Here is a 23,703-nt window from a genome sequence, read left to right as displayed (position 1 = left end):
GGGGTCAACAAACCTTTTGTCTAGCTTCTTTGTCTGGCTACAGAGACGTGGCTTGAGTTCCTGGACCACCGCTTAAGAACTGTGCACGGTTAATCGCTCAGCACATAATTTCTGATTACATTATTGATAAAGGTGACAATAGTGATAGTTGCAATAACGTACTTCATGCTTCATGCTCACGGCAGAGCTCTAAGCATTTAACTAGAGTCTAAGGCCCATGACGTAAGAGCTTTTATGCCCACATCATCTTAATGTTATGTCCACTTAGCAGAATAACAGTAGTGGGCACTCCACTGGAGATATGGCCTCTATTTTACAGACGAGAGAACTGAGGCACGGGTTTTGGGGGTGGTGTAAAGTAATTTGCTGAAACTGCACAGTCCGAGGGTGGTAGAGCCAAATTTTAAACCTGGACAAACTGTTGTTTAAGAAAAATAAGAAAGCAGTTTGCATAATAAAAACAAAAAATTATGCTGTGTGCAAGATGGGGTACCCTTGGATAACCTCACTTTTTGATAACCAAGCGTTGACTCCTTTACCATATTCTTGCCACATGCTGAGTTGACTGAACAGTTGTGGTTGTTGTGGTTGTTACTCTTCTTTTTATGTAGCATATATTTTCTACACTAACGTTTTATGAATTGTGAGCTACATATTTTTTTTGGCCCTTAAGAATACAATTTATTTTGCTAATCCAGATGGGACTGCCAAGATACATAAAAACTGAAATAATATCAACATCTTATTTTAAAAGGAAGAATACCCCTCCATTTTAAAAAGCTTGCCCATTCAAATTCTGGAAGCTTAAGTCAGTGAATCTTCAGGTATTTCGCCAATTGGTCATCAGAGAAGCAGAGGTTCTTGAAAGTATTCCAAAACACCTACCCGATTTCAGAAAATCCAGAGAATGAGAATTCCCTTTATGCTCAGAAGGCTCCGAAGCGCGTATCCCAGCAGGTGTTATCAGTAGCAATTAAACGGCGAAGTAATTAAATGGTGCTCCTGCGTGGCTGAGGCTGCTTGTGAGCTCAGTGCATTCCTAAAAGGCTGGGCGAACACCTGCCGGCTCAGTTCTGGCACCTCAAGCAACAACATGTCCTTCGCTGTTATTTGTAGCCACTCGAAGGAATTCATCAAATAATTCTAGTAATTATGAAGAGATTCAAGAGCAATCTGTGGTTCCCAGCTCTAAATACAGAGACAGGAGATGGTGTCACTGTGTTCTTGGGTAATTCACAATCCAGCAGAGGAAAGCAAAAAGTAGACAAGCAAAACAAAAGAAAACATAGATGAATAGCTGGGGAGCAGGACGTGCTTGCTTGAAGGTTTCTTGGCAGAGTCGTCACTTGAACTGAGTTTTGAAAGCTACCTCTAGGTGTTTTCAAGATGGAACACTTAGTAAAATGTTCAGTGTCATAGAGAGGGAAATGACTCCAGGGCATGGCAAGTTCTTAGGTTCGCCTGGGGCAGAGCGGTTGTTTTGCCTGTATCGCCCTTTCTCTACTGCTTGCCTGTCTTGGCTTGCCAAATTCAGATGGCCAGACCTGTGTTTGTTTCTCTGGAATTGCAGGAAGAAATGAAGTCTCTGGAGTCTGAGAGATCATATCTCCCGGAGCCTACCTACTTTAGGGAGAGTTTTACAAGATTGGTGGAAAACGCAAAAGGAGTTTTGGAGAATGCAATCTATATTCCGTATATTTGGTCAGGAAAATAAAGGGCTGAAGATTTTACCAGGCTGAAAAGATTCTGGCCCTGTGTGAGACAGTAGTATCTGTTTTCTTCTCGCTGTATTTTCCCCCCCTCTGCCTCCTCACTTCCTGAGGGTGGCCAGAAACTTACATTTCTTTTCCAGAGGGTGTTTTAGGTTGTTATGTTTGAAGCACCATTGCCAGAAGAATCCAGTTTCATTTGGAAGGCATCTTGGCTTGTTAAGGGAATAGGAGAGAGGCAAGAGAGACTCTAGCCTGAAAAGGAACTGAAGTGTGCCAATTGAGTGCAGCCATGTACCCCATTCCCTTAGGATGTGTCGGGGTGCTGGTATGGGTAAGGATGGGAATGAGCCTGTGCCCACAGACAGCTGGACACGCACTTGCTTGTAGGTCTCTCATCATCAGCAGATTGCTTAGGAAATGCTAGTCATGCCACCACCTCCAGGGATTGTATTTAAGCCTTTGGGGACTCTTAGTATCCAGGAGTTGAAGAGTTGGGTAGATGAGAGTTTATAATGATTGGAATATAAGACTTCCCATTCAGTTATATTTAAAGCAGTGGTAGAAAAATAACTAGGTATTACTTCCACGCTCAAGTTAGTGTTTCAAAATTTATAGTCATATGTTTCACGGAATGATTCCTCTGTTGTGTTTAAAACTGATAACAGGAGATATCTAAGCTAGATATCTTCAAACATAACATCCTAAGACACCCTCCAGAAAAGAAATGTAAGTTTCTGACCACCCTCAGGAAGTGAGAAAAGCAGAGGGTGGAAAACTACAGGGAGAAGAAATCAGATACTACTATCTCACACACGGCCAGAGGCCAGAGTCTTTTTAGCTTGGTGAAATCCTCAACCCTTTATTTTCCCAACCAAATATATGGAATATTGATTGTATTCTCCTCAACTCCTTTTGTGTTTTAAGAAATGAAGGGAACTATACTGAAAAGCAAGCTGATTATGACAAGGCTCTGACCTTAGACTGAGATGCTGATACTGGGGGGAAATTAATGGATCTGAGAGATGCTCAGGATATACAGGAGAAGTGGGGAGAAACATTAGGGTCTAGTGAGGAGACAGGACCCATGGAGGGGTTTGAGCAGGAAAACGATATAAAGAATTACAAGCTGGTAACTCTAGGTCAACAGCTGACAGGTAGGAAAATAGCAGGTAGAAGATGCAGCTCTCCGCCCTAAGAGTAAACAGAGCACTCAAGGAAGGGACATATTTTGAAAAGCTCCTATTCTCCAGGGCTGAGCCACTGCTCAACCTACTGCTTGCTTCTGGAGTTCCCAGTGTGGTAAAGTTTGCTGAGGTCTCATAGCCTGAGGCTAGCTAACTGAAAAAAACAAAACAAAACAACACAACACAACAACAACAACAAAACCAACCTGCCTGACAATACTATGACAGGACTAGCCTCTATGGGATGGTGGAATTTGTTGGGACAGAATCTAGGAGAATGTTGCAGAACTTGCTGGAGGTCACTTTACAGTGTCACTCCCTAGGAAGCTAGTTGTGGCAACAGTGGAACTTATCAGAAAGCTGCTAGTGGGGAGAGTCCCTCTTGCCCTGCTCAGTGTCTTTCAAGATGAGCACCATTTCATGACCTTCCTGACGGACAGTCACCAGAGAGGCAAGAGGAGAGAACAGAAGACAGGCAGTGGGAAGAGAAACCCGCTCCTCCTCCACAGTTAGTGCACTTCCGTCTACTGACATAGCCTTACTCTGGACTGGCTGGCTGCCAAAAGAGGAATGTTGCTAGCTCCCATCTGCAGTCACAACCAGGGCAAAAAAAGGGGAGGGAGATTTGGAGCTTGGACACTACAGGGTGACAATCGGTGAGGGGACTTCTGAGACAAGAGCTATGATCTGAGAGTTTATGCCCTCCCAGATTCATATGTTGGAATCTTTACCTCACAGTAACGGTACTGACCAGCTCAGGAAGGATTATTTTCCTTATAAAAGGTCCCAGAGAGTTCTTCTGCTATTGTCCACCACATGACAATGCAACAAGAAGGCACTGTTAACAAAGCAGATCGATTTCTCTGTTCCCAGCCTCTGGAACAGTGGGAAATAAATCTCCTTTGTAGCTTGGTGTCTACTCATTTTGTGGTGTGTATCATAGACAGATGGACTAAGACAGTGACTCGCAGGGTAGTTGTTTAATCTTTTCTGTAACTGTGTTTATGGTGGTGTTTTTCAAAGAAAACAAACATCAAATTGGCAAGAAGAGTTGTATTCAGAATTAAAAGAGGTCATTACTATGCTGAAGCATGGGAATAGCAATATTTAGAGAGAGGTAAGAGATCCCTCTGAAAGAAATCAAGAGGTAAAGACTATAGATATATTATAGGTGCCAGGAAAAGAGAATCGTACATAAGGAACAGAGTGCTGAAGTGTAAATGTTCCCAGATATATATATGCTACAAGTAAATATGCTAAGGGAAAATTAGTTGATCGTGTCTATAGGACACAGGGGTTGAGAGAGCTTGTGTGAATCACATCAAGTATTAACTATAAAAGGGTCCAAAGAGGATTCAGGACCGAAAGGGACTAAAAGAAGTTAAGCCATCATTCCAGATGTAGAAAATGCTATGACTGTTTCAGAACCAACTTTGAGATGGGGTAAACCACAAGTGGCGCTTAATCTTGTCTACTTGCTGAGGCTTAGAATCAATTAGGAGATACGGCTCTGGGCTCTGGGAGTGTCTGTCTGTAAGGGTGACTCTAGGGAGGTGTAATTGAGGCGAGAGGGCCTACCCTGAATGCGGGTGGCACCACCCCCTCGGGCTGAGGGCCTGGACTGAATGAAGAGCAGAAATCCAGCAGAGCCTCAGCACCCACCTCTCTCCAGTTCACTGAACTGTTTCCATGCTCTCGATGTTAAGCAGACTTTCAGGGAAATGCTTATACCATTGGGCCCTAAGGGAATCAGCAGAAAAATGAGGTGACATGTCAGCGTCAACTTCGCAATATCATGGGACAAACAGCTGCGTCTGGCACATTCCTTATGAATTGCTCATAATTATGGTATATCCTACTTAAATTCTTACACTGAAATCACATTAGGATATCTACTTTAAGAATAAGGAGAGTCAATCATTGAAACAAACCTTTGAAGTTATTTTCCAAAACATTAAACTTATTTTCTAGAATTTGTTTAAAGTGAGCAACCTGCGTTCACTTTTACAAATTAATTTGAGTACAGAAAGCCTTGAATAAACTAAGTGATATGTTTCTGAATATTTTTCTAGCCATTATCATATAGGAATATGATAATGCTTTGGGGAGACAAGAGGAAAAGAACTTTACAGTATAAGATATTGTGGTGGAAGATAATATTGGCCTCTTGGAACAGATGCTCCTGAGTTCAAATCCTGAATTTGAAGCTTGCTTTCTGTGATATGGGAACTCTCTGTCTTTCTCTCTTTCCCTCTTTCCCCTTCTTTCTCTTTCTCTCCCTGACTCCATTCTTCCCTCCCCTCCCTCCTTGATTTCTTCCTCCCTCCCTTCCTCCCTGTCTCTTCCTTGCCCCTCCCCCTCCTCCATCTCCTCCTTCCATTTTGTGAAGTCAGATAAAGTTAGATCGTCAGGCTTAGCAGTAAGAGCATCCACCCTCTGGAGTCTATGATAATTCCTTTTCCTTTCCTTATTATTTTTAATGTGATAAATTATTTCAATCAAAAGTAATTTGTAATGGAATTAAGGTGACAGATGGACAGCAGAATGAGCTAAGCAAACAGAGGTCTGGATCTGTTGGCCTTCCTAGGTTTCCCAGCTAGCCTAGGTAGTGAGTAGAGCATGAGGCTTTTCTTTAAAAAACTGATCAGAGAGAACTATTTCTTAAAAACAAAGTATTTTCTTGCAAGTAGAATCTGCTATGGAATAAATAGTGTGACAAATTAGTTACAATTATTTTTGCCATTTTCTTTATTATTATTATCATTTATTACAATTTATTCAATTTGTATCCCAGCTATGGCCCCCTCCCTTGTCTCCTCCCAACCCCACCCTTCCTCCCTCTTCTCTCCATTATACCCCTCCCCAAGTCCACTGATAGGGGAGGACCTCCTCCCCTTCCCTCTGACCCTAGTCTATCAAGATTCATCAGGACTGGCTGCATTGTCTTCCTTTGTGGCCTGGCAAGGCTGCACCCCCAGGAGGAGGTGATCAGAGAGTCTGCCACTGAGTTCATGCCAGAGACAGTCCCTGTTCCCCTTACTAGGGAACACACTTGGGCTAAATCTGAGAAGGGGTTTTAGGTCCTCTCCATGCATTATCCTTGATTTGGGTATCAGCCTCTGCAGGGCCCCCAAGGCTTGGGTGTTTTTTTGTTTTTTTGTTTTTTCTTTGTTGGTCTCCTTTTGGAGCTCCTGTCCCCTCCTGGTCTTTCTATCTCCCCTTTCTTTCATTTTAGGAAATAGTTGCCCCTGAACCTGACGTGTCCTAATATTTTTGAATGTTATAAGTACTAATAAAATATCTGGTATCATTTTATGAAATAAAAGATGATTTTACTACAATATACTATTGAGCTGTAATGTTATACAAGTGCAAATAATCAACCATACTATCAACCTAGGCTATTATAATCCTCAGAAAGCAGATTAACTGCGCTACACAGGAAATATGACCCACCCTCTCATGCTGGCTTCAAGGAACAGCTCTTCTCAGTCTACATTTTTCATCTTACTTGTAATACCAGGACTGGAGATTATCTGTTTTGGATTGTCTTTCCATCCTGTGTCATGTATGTTGTGGCTGTGACTGGAAATATAACCATCCTACATGTAATCCAAATTGACCACACTCTGCATGAGCCCATGTACCTCTTCCTGGCCATGCCTGGTCCTGTCAGGATCATCTTCCCCAAGCTCCTGTCACTTCCCTGCTATGCTGTGACCTAGATCATGAGCTAAAAGGAATCTTTTTCTCCTAAGTCAGGGAATCTTTTCACAGCACTAGGGAAGGAAACTAAGAACGCCACATCCGAAGAACACGTCTGCCGGGGTCCACCATCCTCTTCAGACCACCAACATCTCCTTCCTCAATGAATAAGCCAGCGTCCTGGAAAATCAGATTAATGGCAAATGTGGGAGAAAGGAATACTGACTATTGTAAGGTACAATGCTTGCCAATAAGATATTTGGAAAGCTTCATAGAGAAGGAACCAGCCCTGTGCATCACTTCCAAGTAGCTCTCTCTCCTCCCCACTCCCTCTGTTTACAATACACTTCTATTCTTCATCATGAACACCGCTGTAACTGAGCCCCTTGACTGAGTGGTTCCTATTAATCTCTGTTACTCGCATTCTCATTTTTCTGACTGATGTTTCTCTGTCTAAGAACATTTAGTATAAGAAAGAATGAAAATGCAGTCTGGGGGGGGAGTGATGGGAAAAATGCATAAAATAGATGGAAGAATCAGAAAAAAATAACAGAGCAAATCATTAAGATGAAGAATTTATGTAGCATAATTTGTCATGAAATGTACTGACCAATAAAGAAAATGAAAAGTTTGTGGATTAATATCTTAAACTCATACCCTGAATTAGAAGCTGGCAAATCAATGCTGGAAGCCAGCAAATATGCTCAGTAATTTGTAGGAAGAATGAAGAAGTGCGTTAATCAGCTTTAGAAAAGAATGTACCTTAGTTTTCGGTTCTGCATTCTGACCGAACAGTTTCAACCAGTTGTCATTTACTTTTAAATGGCTGGTATAGGGAGTTTGCTGTAAATAGAAGTACTAATTGTTAGGCTAGAGCCAAGCACACACTCTGCACATGATGTATATTTGTCTCTTGCTGTACAGTTCTGCCAAAGAACCAACCTGCTCCTGCTGTTCCTATCCCTTCCTTTCTTGGACACAGCACATCATTTACTGAGCTCTCCCTGTGTATGTAGGTGTGTGTGTGTGTGTGTGTGAGCACGTGTGTGATGCATGAATAGTCTTATAAATGAATAATAGCATGAGCATTCCCAGCTCCCTCCCATTTGTTCCTAGGCCTTCAAATCCCATTTCCTCAAACAGGGAAGCTGACTGCGTGAGCCTAATGAGCCACTTATGTCCTATTTTATTATTTTATAGATAGCTTTTGTTTCTCTTCAGTTTCATGATTTCCCATAAAAAGTATAAATGGATTAGTCATCGTGCTGCTCCGGAGTGCCACCTCTCCCAAGCTGCTCTGAGTCACTGAGCTATAACCAAGAGAAGCCTTTATGCTAATTTGATGGAATTGATGGTAATCCAGATCTGGCATGTCAGGTGTCAGAGTGGCACAAGACTGAAAGCTGTGCAGAAACTGAAAGGCCAGTATTGTCACCTAATGCATGAGTATTTCCAGGAAATTCCTGGAATCTGAGTTGAGGTACAGAAGGATTTGTTCATACTCATGGTACCCCCCCCCCACATGTCTGCACTAGTTTGTACTAGGCGAGGCAGCACCCTCTTCCCTTTAACTCCAGCTTACTAAAGGTGGTTGTATAATATGAACTAACTGCAGCCCATGAACAATGAGCTAGTGGACAGATGCACAAGCTCTGTCTGGAAAAAGGTGAGGGAGAGCACCTCTGCCTCATCCCTCCACCAGGGCAAAGGCTAAACCTACAAAGTCAGTGCATTCATTGCTATTACTCCCAAAGGTCTTTATTGTATTATGACATCCGGCATCCATTACCTAGACAATCAGCTTCTCGGGAGGGCTGTGCTGACAAAAAGAAAGTCAGGACAAAGTTCACAAGTCCCAGCTGTCAGCCATTCCACCAGAATGCTGTGTAGATCTGAGACACAAGGGAACATGACATCAGAGAGGTCTCCTTCCTTTTTGAAAAGTTTATTTTATGTGTACGGAAGCTTTGGCTGCATGTATGTCTGTGCATGTCTGGGGCCCACAGAGGCCAGAAGAAGGTGTTACAGATGAAGTGGCAGATGGTTGTGAGCTGCTACTTGAGTGTTAGGAATGAAGCCTGGGGCCTCTGGAAGAGCAGCCAGCGCTCTTAAACACTGAGCCATCCCTCCAGCATCAAGAGCTTTCCTTTTCACGTATTCGTATGTTCTCCCTCACATGGGCCAGTTCCAGAGTTAACATTGCTGTGCTGTCCATAAACTCAAATCTCTGACATTACCTTCATCATTTAGATTACTTTTTTCCTTAGTCAACTCTGAGATCACAGAGAACACTCCTAACAAAGGAATGCTGTCTGAGGACAAAGAAATGCTTGAGGTTATAAGATGCTATATTGATGCTCTGTTCCCTGTTGCTGTTAGCAAGGGGCTTCTTGCTAGAGAATAAGGAGTGTGTCATTTCCTTGTTCATTCATCAGCAGCTAGCAATGAAGAATTCAACTACTGCCACTTGCCCATGAAAGCTAGATATTGTGATCATCTCTGCCACATGTTCAGGTAAAAGCTGTGTGACCTTACACAATTTTCTCTTTTAGTAGGGACCACTTAGGTAGAGATTTTTATGTTCCTGTCTCATATATCTATATCTCCATATGTATAATCAGGAATATGATAAGAAGAAAAGTAGAATGGAAACTTTCACTCCCTACCCAAACTCATATATATTTTGGGTGTGACTCAGTCACCAGACACAGGAGGGACAGATGCCATCTCATTGGACACATGACCAATCATTAACAACTTCCTAGGTACATTTTCAGCTGACTTGAAGTGCTTGAAAATGTCAAAGTAGAAGTTCTTTCTTTTTAAAAAGATGTCTAAAGACATTTTGTAACTCTGAAATTAAATATTAATTTGAAAGGATATTTGTTTCCCTGTCTGTGATCAATACGTGAAGTTTCAGCAGGATGACACTGTCCCTAGAGGAAAGCACTCAGTCGTGGCTTTCTTGGGCCCCTTTTTTATTTAGTAGCATTATTTTTACATAGATGTCATTAAATTTATATAATGGATTAATTAACAGCACAGACTTTAAGAAGTCAAAAAAGAAACCAGTTAATTTTATAGCTTTTTACTTTTCTTCAAAGATTATAAATATTTTTAATTGCCTGCTACATTTAATAATCCACATTTAATATCTTATCTGATTATAGTTCCCCCATTGCTGTCCATTAGCTTTATATGTGTAATATATCTCAATGTCCCTTCGTGTACAAATGGGAAAGGGTTTTTGTCCTTGCTCAAGTTATTACTTGTCAGGGAGGAAACTCTCCTTTCTTGCACACTTAACCATTCTCTTTTGGCTCCTTCCTTATGTTCCCCTTTTGAAATAATTTTCCCCATATCCAGAGCAGATGTAGGCAATAGAATCAAAGAAACAACTAGGCACAGAGCCTCATGACTGCCTTTACTATGGTGGAGTGACATTGTCTAGCATTTCTGAGATTAGAAATCTGATAATATCAAAATATGATCAAAACACATTGCATGAAACTGAAAGAACTAAGTAAAAACAAAGAAAGAAGAGAAAGAAATCTGATATCGGCTTCCAAAAGTGATTGTGTAATCTTTACCCCTATGGTAAATTGTATCACAAAGAAATGATTATATACTGTTGTGAGGTTAGGAAGAGCCAGGGGAGGCTGGGTTTTCCTGTCTTTTGGTCAGAGCATTTCCTCTTTGAGATAAATTTTAGGGAAGCCATGCTGTAAGGGCAGCAGATTGCATAGTGAGTGTCAGGCAGGAAAACAAGAGAAATGAGGAGCAGATTATGCAATGATCTCTACGGGCTGTGAAGTTGTCTCCTCTTCCACTCGGTGAGGGTGAGTTCTCCTGTTCTGGTCCCTCTTGGGTTGTACTTGGAGGTTAGTTGAGCACTGCTACCATTTGTCTCTTTGAGTCTTTTATCTCTTCCCTTTTCATCAATCCCATCAGACCAACCACTTAGCTCCCTTCACACCTTGTTCAAATCCTCACACCCTCATTGTTCCTTATGAATGGTTTTTCTGCAGAAAATAATTATATCTGAACAGATATGGAAATCCTTCTAGCCCCTGAGTTATGAGCAGCAGATTGCATGAAAGTTAATTAGTTTAATTTATGGAAGTCTGTTTTGCATTCTTAAGCCTGTGCTTTCAAAGGAAATAATACTTGCTATGTGACAATCCCCTTCTTTCTTTGTGCTGTCCTGCATGTGACATTGTCCTATGGTTGAAGGACCTTCAGCACTAACATTTTAGGGGTAGAATGCTGCGTCTTGTAGCTATAAGGTCTTAGACAAATTATTCACACACATTAGGTTTTCGGTGTATCATCAATAAAATAGATAAGATTTTTAAGGACTTGGCAACATGGCTTATTGCCAAGGTCGAATTTGTAGCCCTCTTTGTTCTCTGTTACCATGTGTTACTTAGAAACAATAGTGTGATTTAATAATTTAGAACATGGCTGTTCTGGCAAGAGATCACATCCAAAGACCATCTAGATCCATGTGATCTGGCTGGAATACAAACACGCCTTTAATCCAGGAGACAGAGGCAAGCAGATCTGAGTTCAAGGCCAGCCTGGTATAGAGAAAGTTTCAGGTAAAGAAAAGCTTAGGTTCAGGTATGGTGATACATGCCTTTAATCCCAGACAATGAAGGTAAGGTTAGTTTGTGGAAGGAATCACCTATGTTTGAAAGTGATGTCTAATTGAATGGCAGAAACAGTGACGAATCAGAGAAAGACTAGGATAGGCTGAACTCTCATGAGAAGAGAGAGGAAAAGGAAGCTACTTGAGGGGCAGTGTGAGAGAGTGGAGGCAGTTTTACAGACACAGTAATAGAGACAGGTTGCAGAGAACTCAGGTGAAGACTGAATGAACCAGAGAATGAGAAAGAGCCAAGAGATTAGAGCAGATTGCTGGGGCTAGTTTGAGGCCAAGCAGAGCAATTTAGGGGCTGAGAGAGAAGCCAGATTGTATAAGTCAGCTGGGAAAGGAGTTTGATCCAGAACAGCTGAGTTAAACCAGCCAGCCCAGAGCTCTGTAAGAACAAAAAGGGGTGAGCTTATTAAGCAGTAAGTCTCAGAGGCTGAAAACATTCTAGGTCTAAGTTAGATTGTATGGTGGCCAGAAGTTTCCAGGACTAGGCCTAGGTTAGCAGAAGGTGGCAATAATTACCACGGAAAAAAAAGCTCCTTTTACACCATAGCTGATATCTTAGTAGCAATTTAACTTCAACATTGTTTTGTGGTAATGTGTGTGTTTGTGTGTGGTGCGTGTAGATGTGTGAGTGCATTCCTGCACTTGCTTGTGTGCACAAGCATGCAGAAGCCGGAGGAGAATATCCAGGGTCCTGCTCTGTGCTCTCTGTCTTGCTTTCATGGATCTGTAGCGAAGCTGGCAGCCGCCAAGCCTGTGCGATTCTCCACTGTAAACCGCCGACTGCTGAGGCCACAGGTGTGTGTGGTCCCAGCTGGCTCTTTCTGTGGATGCTGGGGATTTGGAGTCAGGTCCCCACGTTTGCACAGCAAGCGTTCTCACCTCCCGGGCCACCATCTCAGCCCCTCTCAGAATGTTCTGGAAATCAACCTTTCCTTCTTACGATCTGAAGTTCCTTCATCACAGGACACTGTTAGCTGTTGAGTGGAGTTATTCAGGAACTGCAGCTAAGTCTCCCAGCAGTTACAGAGGCTGCTGACTGGTGACTATTCTAAGTGTACAGGGCTCACTGTTAGGAGGAGAGCAAGTATTCAAGGAACCCTGGGCTCTCAGGCAGGAGCTGCCACTACAGGCTCTGGGTGGAGACTTCAGTCTCAGATGTCATGTGTGTGTGTGTGTGGAATGCATGCATACATATATGTATATATTTATGTGTATGCAAATGTGATCATACATACATTTGTGGAAGTTAATGTGGAGGGTCCACCTTAATTTCTACGCCCCTTACTTTTTAAAAATTACTTTATTATTTAATAGTTCTTACATTTTTAAATTATCACTTATTATAATTTATTCGATTTGTATCGTGGCTGTGGCCCCCTCCCTCACCCCCTCCCAACCGCACCCTCCCTCCCTCTTCTCCCCCTATACCCCTTCCCTAGTCCACTGATAGGAGAGGTCCTCCTCCCCCTCCATCTGACCCTAGCCTATCAGGTCTCATCAGGACCGGCTGCACTGTCTTCCTCTTACATTTTGAGGAGATGGGGTCTCTTCACTGAACCAGAAGCTCACTGATTTGGCTAGACTGATGGGTCAGTAAGCAGAGCTCTTCCTGCCTCAGCAACACTTGACCTGTGTTTGCAGATGCAGCCGCTGGATGCAGGTGCTGGAAATCCATACACAGATGCTCAAGCTTTTATGCCAGACCCCTTCTCAATGGAGCCGTCTTCCCCACTTCTGTCTTAACGATCCAAAATTTGAGTTATCTATTTGGAGAGATCTGTGGGAAAACGTCAGATGAACTCATATGCTTATAAATTGTTAAATTTGATTTTCTTATAGAATTATATTGTATTGTGAAAGATTTCACCTTCCTTACATATTATTTATAGGATAAATTATAAAAGTTATTAATAGGTAGAACTATAAAATTTTATAATGAAAATTATATTAATACTTGTAAAAATAAAGTATACAAATAGGACATATTTTTTAAAAATGCAAGTACTAGGGTATTTTTAGATCAAATAACATTTGTATTTATAAAATTGTTCTTTTTAACCACCATAATTTATTATTTATTTGATATTTGGAGTGGTTCTCCTTCATTTTTTTTTCATTAAAAGGTTATCACAAGTAAGTTGAACTTTTTTTTTTTTCATTTTAGCAAGGCAATATCACAGTGTAGCAACATAAATTCAGAGACTCTGGGAACCCATGTCAGTCCATGGTTTGAACTTTTGACACCACGTAATTGTAATTAAGAATTTCATATAAAGACTGAGCAGAATTACTTGGGCTAGTCTTTTTTCTACATCCCTCACCCAAACTCACTCTTGAAAGGGAGCGTAGTGCAATTTTTCAACTGCAGACAAAGAAAAAAAATCCCCCCCCAAAACATCTGTGACTCTGATTATCACTGTTGAGTCCCCACAAACTGGTTGTGTTTAAATTCTATCAATGTTTTGCCTAAAGTTAAGCATCATGGATTGTTCACTTGCTTTTTAGAAAGTAGTGTAAGTTGTGCTAAGATTTTGCAGCGTATCTGACAGTGTTTCAAAAGGTTTTTGTTTTGGTTTATATAAAAACTTTCTGAATGGTTCCTGGACATCAGCTGTTTCATTTAGAGAGGAACCGGCAACCACCAGTTTTCACTGTGCCCTTTGAAGAACAAACGTTACTGGAGCCTTCAGCAGGTATTTCTACAGAGACAGCACCCCCCACCAGTTCTGTTTTAGAGGCCAGTTATAAGTCAAGCTATTTCGGCTAAGGAAATTCACTTTGATCAGTGGAGGTCAATCATCCTTCAAAGCATTGTTGGGTTTGGAAACACAGGCGAGTGCCTAATAAATGCACCAACAACGGGCCAAAACATATTTGTGTATATATGCAGTTTTGACTGAAGACTTTTCAAATAAACTCTACATAAAGATGCACCTTGTGAAAAAATTTAAATATGGCTCATATAATAAATCATACATCTTCTCGCTCCTCTACAGGAAAATTATAACATGCCTATTTAATTACACAGCTTGCCTCTGAGCTTGATTTAGCCAATTAATTAGCCATTCCTTAATTAAAAACAGTTCTTCATTCTTATTTCATCACATAATTCTCTAGTTCTCAGATAGTAACAGGTCATTCACCAATTAAGTTTTGACGTTTTAGGATTAGTGCAAACGTTAAAAGTTAAGGACTCAAACACACAAAACTCCAGGCAGTAGCTACAAATGGAGTCCCCAGACTCTTTCACTTCTGCCTGGCTGACTACATTTTTGGCTGCCCTCACAATCCTACCCCCCTCAGGTATAATAATTCACAACTCGGAGCTCAGGAAAGCACTGTGGTAGTGACTGCATTCTTTTTTAAATTTTTTTTCTATTTTCTTTTTTATTATTTGTTTTATTACAACTTATTCATTATAAATCCTGATTGAAGCTCCCTCCGTCAATTCCTCTCAGTCCCACTCTCCTTCCTTCTTCCCTCTATCCCGTTCCCCTAGTCTACTGAAAGGGGTGTTCTCCTCCTCTGCATCTGCCCATAGCTTATCAAGTCTCATCAGGACTGCCTGGATCCTCTTCCTCTTTGTCCTGACAAGGCTGTATCACCAGGAGCCAGTGATCAAACAGCCAGCAATGGAGTTCATGACAGGGGCAGCCCCTGCTCCCCTTACTCAGGAATGCCTCATGGAGACTGAGCTGCCAATGGGCTACATCTGAGCAGAGGGTCTAGGTCCTCTCCATGCATAGTTCTTGGTTGGTGCATCAGTCTCTGCTGGAGCCCCTGGGCTCAGAATTTTTAGCTTTGTTGATCTCCTTGTGGGGCTCCTGTCCCCTCCATGTCCTTCCATCCCCACTCTTATTCTTCCATGAGACTCCGTGCCCTCTGCCCAAAGTTTGGCTGTGAGTCTCAGCATCTGCTTTGATCACCTGTTGGGTGGAGCCCTTCAGAGAACCCTCTGTAGTAGTCACCCATCCTGTTTCCTCTTTTTCACTGCTCCTGGTGTCTATCTTCTTTGCCATTCTGAATGAGATTTAAGCTTCCTCCCTTGTCCTTCTTGTTGTTTAGCTTCTTTAGGTCTGTAGATTTTAGTGTGGCTATACTATATTACATGGCTATATCTGCTTATAAGTGAGCATATACCATGTGTGTCTTTCTGTTTCTGGGTTTCCTCACTCAGGATAATCTTTTCTAGTTCCATCCATTTGCCTGCAAATTTCGTGATTTCCTTGTTTTCAATAGCTGAATAGTATTGCATTGTGTAAATTTCTGTACACATTCCTCCAATGAGGGACATCTAGGTTGCTTCCAGACTCTGGCTACTACAAATAAAGATGCTATGACCATAGTTGAGCAAATGTCCTTGTTGAATGGTGGGGCATCTTTTGGGTATATGACCAGTAGTGGTGTATCTGGTCTTGAGGTAGTGCTATTCCCAATTTTCTGAGAAAGCACCAGTTTGATATCAAAAGTAGCTGTACAAGTTTGCTGCACTCTTATTACATAGGCTGCAACTCAGGAGCATGCAAATGGAGTAGGCGTTGAAAGGAGGGAGAGCCTACTTTGGCTCGTGATCAGGTGATACAGGCCATACGGCTGGGGAGACAGGACTCCTGGGGACTGCTTGCTCACATCCCAGAGGAGGAAGAAGAGAAAAGAAAATACCTGTGCACCACCAGGCCTCCTATTTACCCCCTTTTACTCTGTGTAGTACCCCAGTTCCTGGGATGGTGTTACACCTGCATTCAGAACAACTTCACCTTAGTTAACCCTCTCTGGAAATACCGTTAGACACACCCAGAGGCATATTGCCCTAGTGCTCTGGCCATTCTTTTTCCTTTTTGGAATGTGTGTCTGCATCTGCATATGCGTGTGCGGATGCAATTGTGTGTAAGTGTGTAAGAGTGCGGGGACCAGGAAACAGCTTTGGGTGTCAATCTCAGGAATACCACCGAGCCCTTTTGAGACAGAGTCTCTTATTGGCCTGGAGTTCACCAGTTAGGCTAGACCAGCTGGCCATTGATTGAGCTCCAAGGGTCCTTGGGTCTCTGCTTTCCCACTGCTGGAGTTATGAATGCACAGCACCAAGCCTCACATCCTTACATGGTTTTGAGGCTTGAACTCAGAACCTCCTGCTGTCCAGGCAAACCCTTCACCTCCTGGGACATCTTCCTGGCCCCTTAAGTGTTTATCATTTCAGTGAGGTTGATAGATTTGGTCATCACGAGTACATCCTTGTCAACTTAATGCTGAAAAACCTAACTCTAAACCATAGCATTCTAATGTGGTCCTTGAAGTCTCCCCAGTCTACTTTTCAAATATCCACAAACATTAAAAATCTTAACATTGCTAGAAAGCCTCAATTCAAAGTCTGATGTGAGGCTCAGTGTCATTTCTTAACTGTAAGCCCCTGCTAGAAAGAAAAATAGATGCAAAAGCCAGAGATAGAGAGTAGTGGTGGTAGATAGATTCCCTAGCCTCCTACAATTTTACCATCTTCTAACACGTTAATTCGGTCTCCAGTCTGGAAACTCCCTGAATGTTGTTAAGATTAATTTACATGTCTTTCTGAAGCTATGAAGCATGGCTGATTAAATTGTTGGTCACCGGTGGCTGAACTGCCTCTCTAGTCATCTGCCTTCCTGGAGGTTACTGACTATTCTAACCTGTAATCATATACATTGTTACTTGGTATTTCTGTGACCACTTCATTAACATCAACTCAAGTGTTGTAGGAAGGGGTTGGCTGTGAGTAATCAAAGGCTTTCACATCACTTAGGAAATTTTTAATTAGACCTGTGTCTAGCTTAGTGAACCAGTGAGTTTTTTGGAGGTACTCGGAGGAACATGAGTAAGGAGTCGGCTATTCCTAGGATCATGGGTGACTCAAAGGCTCTATCAACAGAAAGTTTACTACAGTGTAGATGATGACTCACATAAGCTTGTTGTATCCCTGGAGCTCTCTGCAAAATTGCAGACAACTCAACTGGAAGCCTGCATCTCCTGTCCTCAGCAAGCAATTGCTTACTGCTATTCATTCATTCATTCATTCATTCATTCATTCATCCATCCATTCACTTTACATCCCAATTATAGCCCCCTCCCTCCTCTTTTCCCAGTCCTACAATCCCTCTCCTTCCCTCCTTCTGCTACTGCTCAGAAAAGGGGAGTCCCACCACCACCCCACCCCAGCAGATCAAGTTGCATCAGGACTGAGCACATCCTCTTTCTCTGTGGCCTGGAGAGGCAGTCCCAAGAGGGGGAATTGATCGAAAAGCAGGTAACAGAATCCATGTTAGAGACACCCTCTGTTCCCCTTACTAGGAAACCCACATGAAGACAGAGCTGCCTATCAGCTACATCTGTGTAGGGGTCCTAGGTCCAAACCATGCATGGTCCTTGGTTGGTGCTTCAGTCTCTGTAAGTCCCTCTGGGCCTTGGTTATTTGGCATTGTTGGCCTTGTTGTAACACCCTTGACCCCTCTGGGTCCTTCTATTCTTTCCCTGACTCTTCCAAAAAACTCCCTGCACTCCACCTAATGTTTGGCTGTGAGTCTCAACATCTGTTTAGATCTGCTGCTGGGTGGAGCCTCTCAGAGGACAGCTATGATAGGCTCCTATCTGCAAGTATAGCAGGTTATCATCATTAATAGTGTCAGGGGTTGGCTCTCTCTCATGGGGTGGGTCTCAGGTTGGGCCAGGCATTGGCTGGACATTCCCTCAATCTCTGCTCTATCTTAATCCCTGAACATCTTGTAGGCAGGGTAAATTTTGGGCTGAAGTTTTTGTGGGTGTGTTGGTGTTCCTCTCCCTCCACTAGGAGTCCTAGTTAGAGGTTGCCTCTTCAGTCTCATGACCCTTGCTACTAGGAGGCTCAGGTATAGTCACCCCCATATCCTCCCAGAAGATTACCCTGTCATAGGTCTCCAGCTTATCACAGAGATGCCCCCACCTACAGTTTCTCTTCTCTATCCAAGTAGTGCAGAATTCTACCACACTTTCAGAGAAAAGCTAATATCAGTACTCTCAAATTATTTCACAAAATAGAAACAGAAGGAACACTGCCAAACTTATTCATTGAGGCCACAGTAACCCTGATACTTAAACCACAGGAAGACCCAACAAAGAGAATTTCAGACCAATTTCCCTTATGAACATTGATGCAATAATACTCAATAAAATACTTACTGCTTTCATACCCTTGTGAAGGGCCTTGTGATTCTTGAAAGATTTAGAAGCTTACTGTTCCTGCAAGTTTGTTTACTTCTAGAATCTTCTGGGTCTCTCTTCTTTCTTCAAGTGGGAATGTTTCAAGTCAGCAAAAATAGCTAGACAATAAATATGTGTTGGTAGGACCTTGGTTTGTTCTATCTATCTATCTATCTATCTATCTATCTATCTATCTATCTATCATTTCTCTGTAGGTGTGTATGTATGTATGTATGTATATATGTATGCATGTATGTATGTACGTATGTATGTATTATGAGGTATGTAGATCGCAGAGGATAACTTGTGGTAGTCAGTTATTTTCCTTTCACCATGTAGGTCCTGGTCATTGAACTCCTGGTCATAGGTCTTGGTAGTAAATTCCTTTACCCACTGAGACATCTTGCTGGGTCCTGTTGTTATTTCCAATCTTGGACTTAACTGCATATTTCCTTAGCTGACACCTCTGTAGATCAACTCCATGTGATTAAAGGAATTAAGCATCCAAGGCCCTCTGGGGCAAGGAATTCTGCCATTGCCTGCTTCATGTACCTGGGTCGAGGCTTAGTGTATTGCCTGTGAATTGCTCAGAACACAGCCATATGTGCTGATCCTCACCTTTGTTGTCACCGTTGTTAGCACCTTGCTTTTCACTGTGTGCAAGACAAAATCTCAGAGAGCTGAAGCGAGTTAGACATGAGCTCTTCCAAGCAGGAAGCAATGGGAGAAGATCTAGCTTCACTTTCTAGGTAGGAGTCAGCTACGGCAGGTTTCAGAGCTGAGTCTGATATGGAGGCCTTCCTTGCCTTGGTCATGTTCGGAAGCCCACATTGCAGAGCGCTTATTAGGCGCCACCTGCAGAGAGCTGTTTAATAAATACCTCTCGCTGAGGATCGTGATGGGGTTTACGGCTGCTCTCAGCCTGCGCAATGCGTTGAAGTAGTGTAATCTGTAACGGAACACGAATTTTCCTGGATTGCCTATTAGGCTCTCATAGTGAAAGCCAGTAACTTGGACCATGATGGAAATGAGTCCGTTGATGATAGCAATTTAATGAGAAAGTTAGCGTGGAAGCAAAGTTCCCTTCCAGCTGCCTTAAATTTTACCTTTACTGTCTCAATGCTTTTTGCATCTGAACTTGGCAGTTAATGGCCTCTGTAATAAATTTGAAGTCAAGTTGAGCCAGAATTCTCTATTCTGTGTATCTATGCAAGACCTGCATGCCATTTAGGTCCCTTTCTGGTCACTTTTCCCAAGTTGATTGTTTTATCTGTTGGCCCATAATTTACTAACGGGAATTTGGATTGAGTGCTCTAGCAGGAAGCAATCCACGCTCAAGAACTTGGAGTCTCTTAGCTGTCTCCCGTTTTGTCTCTAACCTCCTACAAATGGGAGGAAACATCAAACAATACATAGTCACGTAAGTTTAAAATCGGTATCTACAAACTTTTACTTTATTGCTGAGCCTGATTGCAAGCTCATGGTAGGTAAGGAAGCATCCTGGATGTATTTTGTGCATGATTCGGGGTGTTTTAAAACTATCTTGGTACTCAAGAAGAATGAAAGGCGGAGTCGTTATGGCTAATGTGATAAATATCCGAGTCCCAGCTGTGCTCCGTCGGGGAACCTTTAGCACTGCGTCAGTCCCTCATTGGATTTCTTTCATGTGACAGAGCTGGGGAGGGAAAGGTGAAGCACACAGTCACCTGCGGGCTGTTTTGATCCTGCTCCTTTTGACCTTCTAACCACACATTAATAGCTTAAAATGTTCCTATTTTCTTCACTTTTCTGTACTCCCTTCATATTCTCCCTGTTAGCCAGGGATATAGGTATACATAGGCCAGTTTCTTTTTGTCTTTACCTCAACTATTGATAAACTGGCAGCCCCAATTGAAGAAAAACATTGCGTATTTTGCTGAAAACAAGAGTGAGTCTAGCACCTCTTTCTCAGATTTCCATTGATTGACTATGTCCATGGAACAATCACTGCAATGTTTTCTCTTGATTGGATTTCTGTTTTTTTCCCCCCAAAACACTATTATCTTCTAAGCACAAAATGACATGATCAAAACTTTGAGTTTGTTGGTTTGAAGATGTGCTTTAAACCAAACTGCACACTGCTATTGCAGCTAACACAGTTCTGGGACTGAAGGGTGGCGAGCCCCTGGAGATGACATGAAACCCCCACTACGTCAAGGGACCATCTGTAATTATATGTTGCCTTTACTGCCATGAGTGTCACAAGAAAAAAGTAAAACACAATTGTGGCTTTAAAAGAGAGACCCGAGGTAAGCTTACACAAGGAAGCTTTAGTTATAGTTTGTAAATCCAGCAAAATGAGCGGGAAGATGCCCAGGTTGCTCAGAATCAATACATGATTTACAGGCAGGCAGAGAGTTGGGAATATTTTAAGCAAAAGGCAGCAGAGAAACCACTAATTTCTGAAGCTCCAGCCTTGCCACAGAAGTCAAGGTAGACAGCTGTAAGCAGTCCTGTTCTGTTCACGTGAATGGAAGCAAGTACTGGCCCGATGTTTGAATTGACAAGGGTGGACATTGTGAAATTTTGGTTGTGCTTTTGTGATGCTTGTCTGTGTGGTTGGCCTGTACCCTTTACCAGTGGGGCTATCGTTCTGTCAATATTTGAGCTGTGGAGGTATTATCTAACAGAACAACACAGGACTAGAGGAACAACCTCGAAAACAGGAGAAAAGGGAAATTGGAGATTTGTAGAGAGAATACATGATGTTATTAGGGTTCTGTAAGGAAATAGAGCCAAAATAATATTAACTGTCTATAACTGATCTATCCACATAGACATTCATCTAGCACAGAGAACTGAGTCATGATTTCAGAGGCTAGCAATTCTAAAATCTGTAGAGTGGGGCTGGGGCTGGAACCTCAGGAAGGAATGTCTGTTGCAGCTTGAGCCTGGTCTCCTGCCTGCTGGTGAATTCTTTCTTAGGTCAACTTTTTCCAATAAGGCCCTCAACTGAAGGGCAAGGCCTGTCTGCTTATAGAGTATGGTCAGCTTTATTAGAATCTGCTAGCTTAAACACTGACCTTGCTTAAAAATATCTGCACAGAAACATCTAGAAAAATACCTAAACAATTATCTGGATATCTTGGATGAGTCAAGTTGACACAATTAATCATAGCCCCCAGAAATATTCTCTTTGTTGGCATAGCCTGTATCACTAACCATCACTGACACCTGTGAGGAATCTTTGCATCGGAAATCAGTTACGATGGGTTTTAAACAGGCCCACTTCCCTCTACAGCAGAGGGAGGGAAGGCAGGCTCTGCCCTGATTTCTGTGGTGGCAGACAGGAAGTGCCTTCCTTAAGGACTTTCCTTTGATGGTAAAATGGGGTGCTCGGTAGGAGAAAAGCAGGATTCTGGGTACCAGTAGAACTAGAATCAGCTTTCCTCACCTTCTGTGTAACCCATGTTTCAACAGTGCCTTAATTCTACTGAGTCTTCAGAGAACATTGATCTTATTCCTGTTTAAACAGAGATTAATAGGATCAAGGTTGCATTTTTTTTTTTTGCCCCAACTCTTATGTGCAGTACTCAGAACTATTTTGGAGACATAGTCCATCCTCTACATTTTTGTAGTGAATAGATGTATGGGTGCACGTTTGAGCATGACAGAACACATTTTGAAAATAAATAATAGTTTATATAGCTGACTTTCATTGCTTGTGACTTTGACAGAACAATAGTTTTGAAGGTAGGGCTGAAAATGCATTCTTATATTTTAGCTCCATAGAACCAAAAACTTTAACAGTAGGAGCTCATCCACAGAAAGACTGACAGACAGACATACAGACAGATATTTACATTGTGATTCATAACAGTAGCAAAGTTACAGTTATGAAGTAGCAATGAAAATCATTTTATAGTTGAAGGTGCACACAAGCACAGACAGAGAAAGACACATACCACCTATGATATATTACATAGTATAGATGTTTAAAAGAGACCATTTCTGAATTTGTTTTTAAAATAAAAGTCTTTCTAAAATCAATGTTGATCCTGTATTTATGGGCCTTTGTCTTATTATCATGGGCTTATCTAAAGCTTTCCACAGTCTGAACAGTTTCTCATCTCTTGTGCACTGTTATTTGCATTTGGGGGACTATTTATTAAAGGTTCTGAGAGCAAGTCAGATATAAGAAAAATTTGCTTTTTGCCTCCTAAGAAAAGAAACAGTCCTGGAAAGACAATGATCAATATTTTTCCAGATGATCAGTGCTTTTCACTGGAGAATTTTTTTGAATATTTTCCACAGCAGAGAATTCCACATTCGCTGTTCCAGTGTGGCCAGTAAAGGCTTTCCCAGCCCCACACGAACAGCACTCGGCTAATGAGAATCTTTCTGTGTGGATATAGGGGACCCTTGCATACAGGTGTCTTAGATGGTGGAATGCACTTCCTAGTGTTTTGGTGCAATGTGCCTCAGATGGTCCCAAACTTTGCAGATTAGAGTCTTTGGTTTTCTGGGTGTCTGGATGAATCTCCTCAGGTTGTTGTTGCTGAGTGACAAGTCACAACAAACTCATGGGTGATAAGACAGCAGCCATCTATTGTGTTCTCTGATTCTATGGGTAAGGAATTCAGCCAGCTTTAAGCATACATGGCTTTCCTGGGGCCTCAGCTGGAAAAATGCAATTTGCTGAGAGTAGGTGGGATAACTAGTGGCTGGAATCACCTGAGAGAATCTTCTTCCTTGAGACACATCATAGGTCAGCCAGATTGGCTTGAAGCTCTTCCATTGACTAGAATAAAGGACTCGGCTATTATTTTTCTTCCTTTTTCCTTTTTCTTATTTGGTCAATAATTTATCTGAATCTCATAGTTTGCATCTGTGCAAAGAGATTCTGGCAAAAGAGAAGGTAAACGTTTGTTTCCTGCTGTGAGATGATCTGGAGTCATACTTCAGTATCTGTTTTGGGGATTGATGCCAGGACCCCTGAGGGCACCAAATCTGTAGTTGTACAAGTTTCTTAAGTAAATGCTACATTTTCATACACCACCGCAAAACCTCCTTTATACTTTTAATCATCTCTCGGTTACTTATAATACCCAACGTAATTTAAATATTATATAAATGCCTATTTTGCTGTATTGTTTAGAAAACAACGACAAGGAAATAAATCTGTGTTCGTTCAGTAGACACAATTAGGAGAATTTTGTTTTCTATCCACAGTTGAATCTGGAGATGAGAACCC

The 23,703-nt window shown here is 42.0% G+C and overlaps 1 pseudogene; it reads right to left on the bottom strand.

Annotated features, from left to right (window-relative positions):
• The window catches only part of LOC129680816 (60S ribosomal protein L13-like), a 55,918-nt pseudogene extending 36,428 nt beyond the window's left edge, over positions 1 to 19,490 (bottom strand).
• Between the last annotated feature and the right edge of the window lie 4,213 nt (positions 19,491 to 23,703).

This window comes from Psammomys obesus, unplaced genomic scaffold (genome assembly GCF_907164565.1).
Source record: "Psammomys obesus unplaced genomic scaffold, mPsaObe1.curated_primary_1811, whole genome shotgun sequence".
In the NCBI taxonomy this organism is placed as follows: Eukaryota; Metazoa; Chordata; class Mammalia; order Rodentia; family Muridae; genus Psammomys; species Psammomys obesus.
Note: the sequence above shows the minus strand (reverse complement) of the source record. Positions and strands in the feature narration are given on the sequence as shown.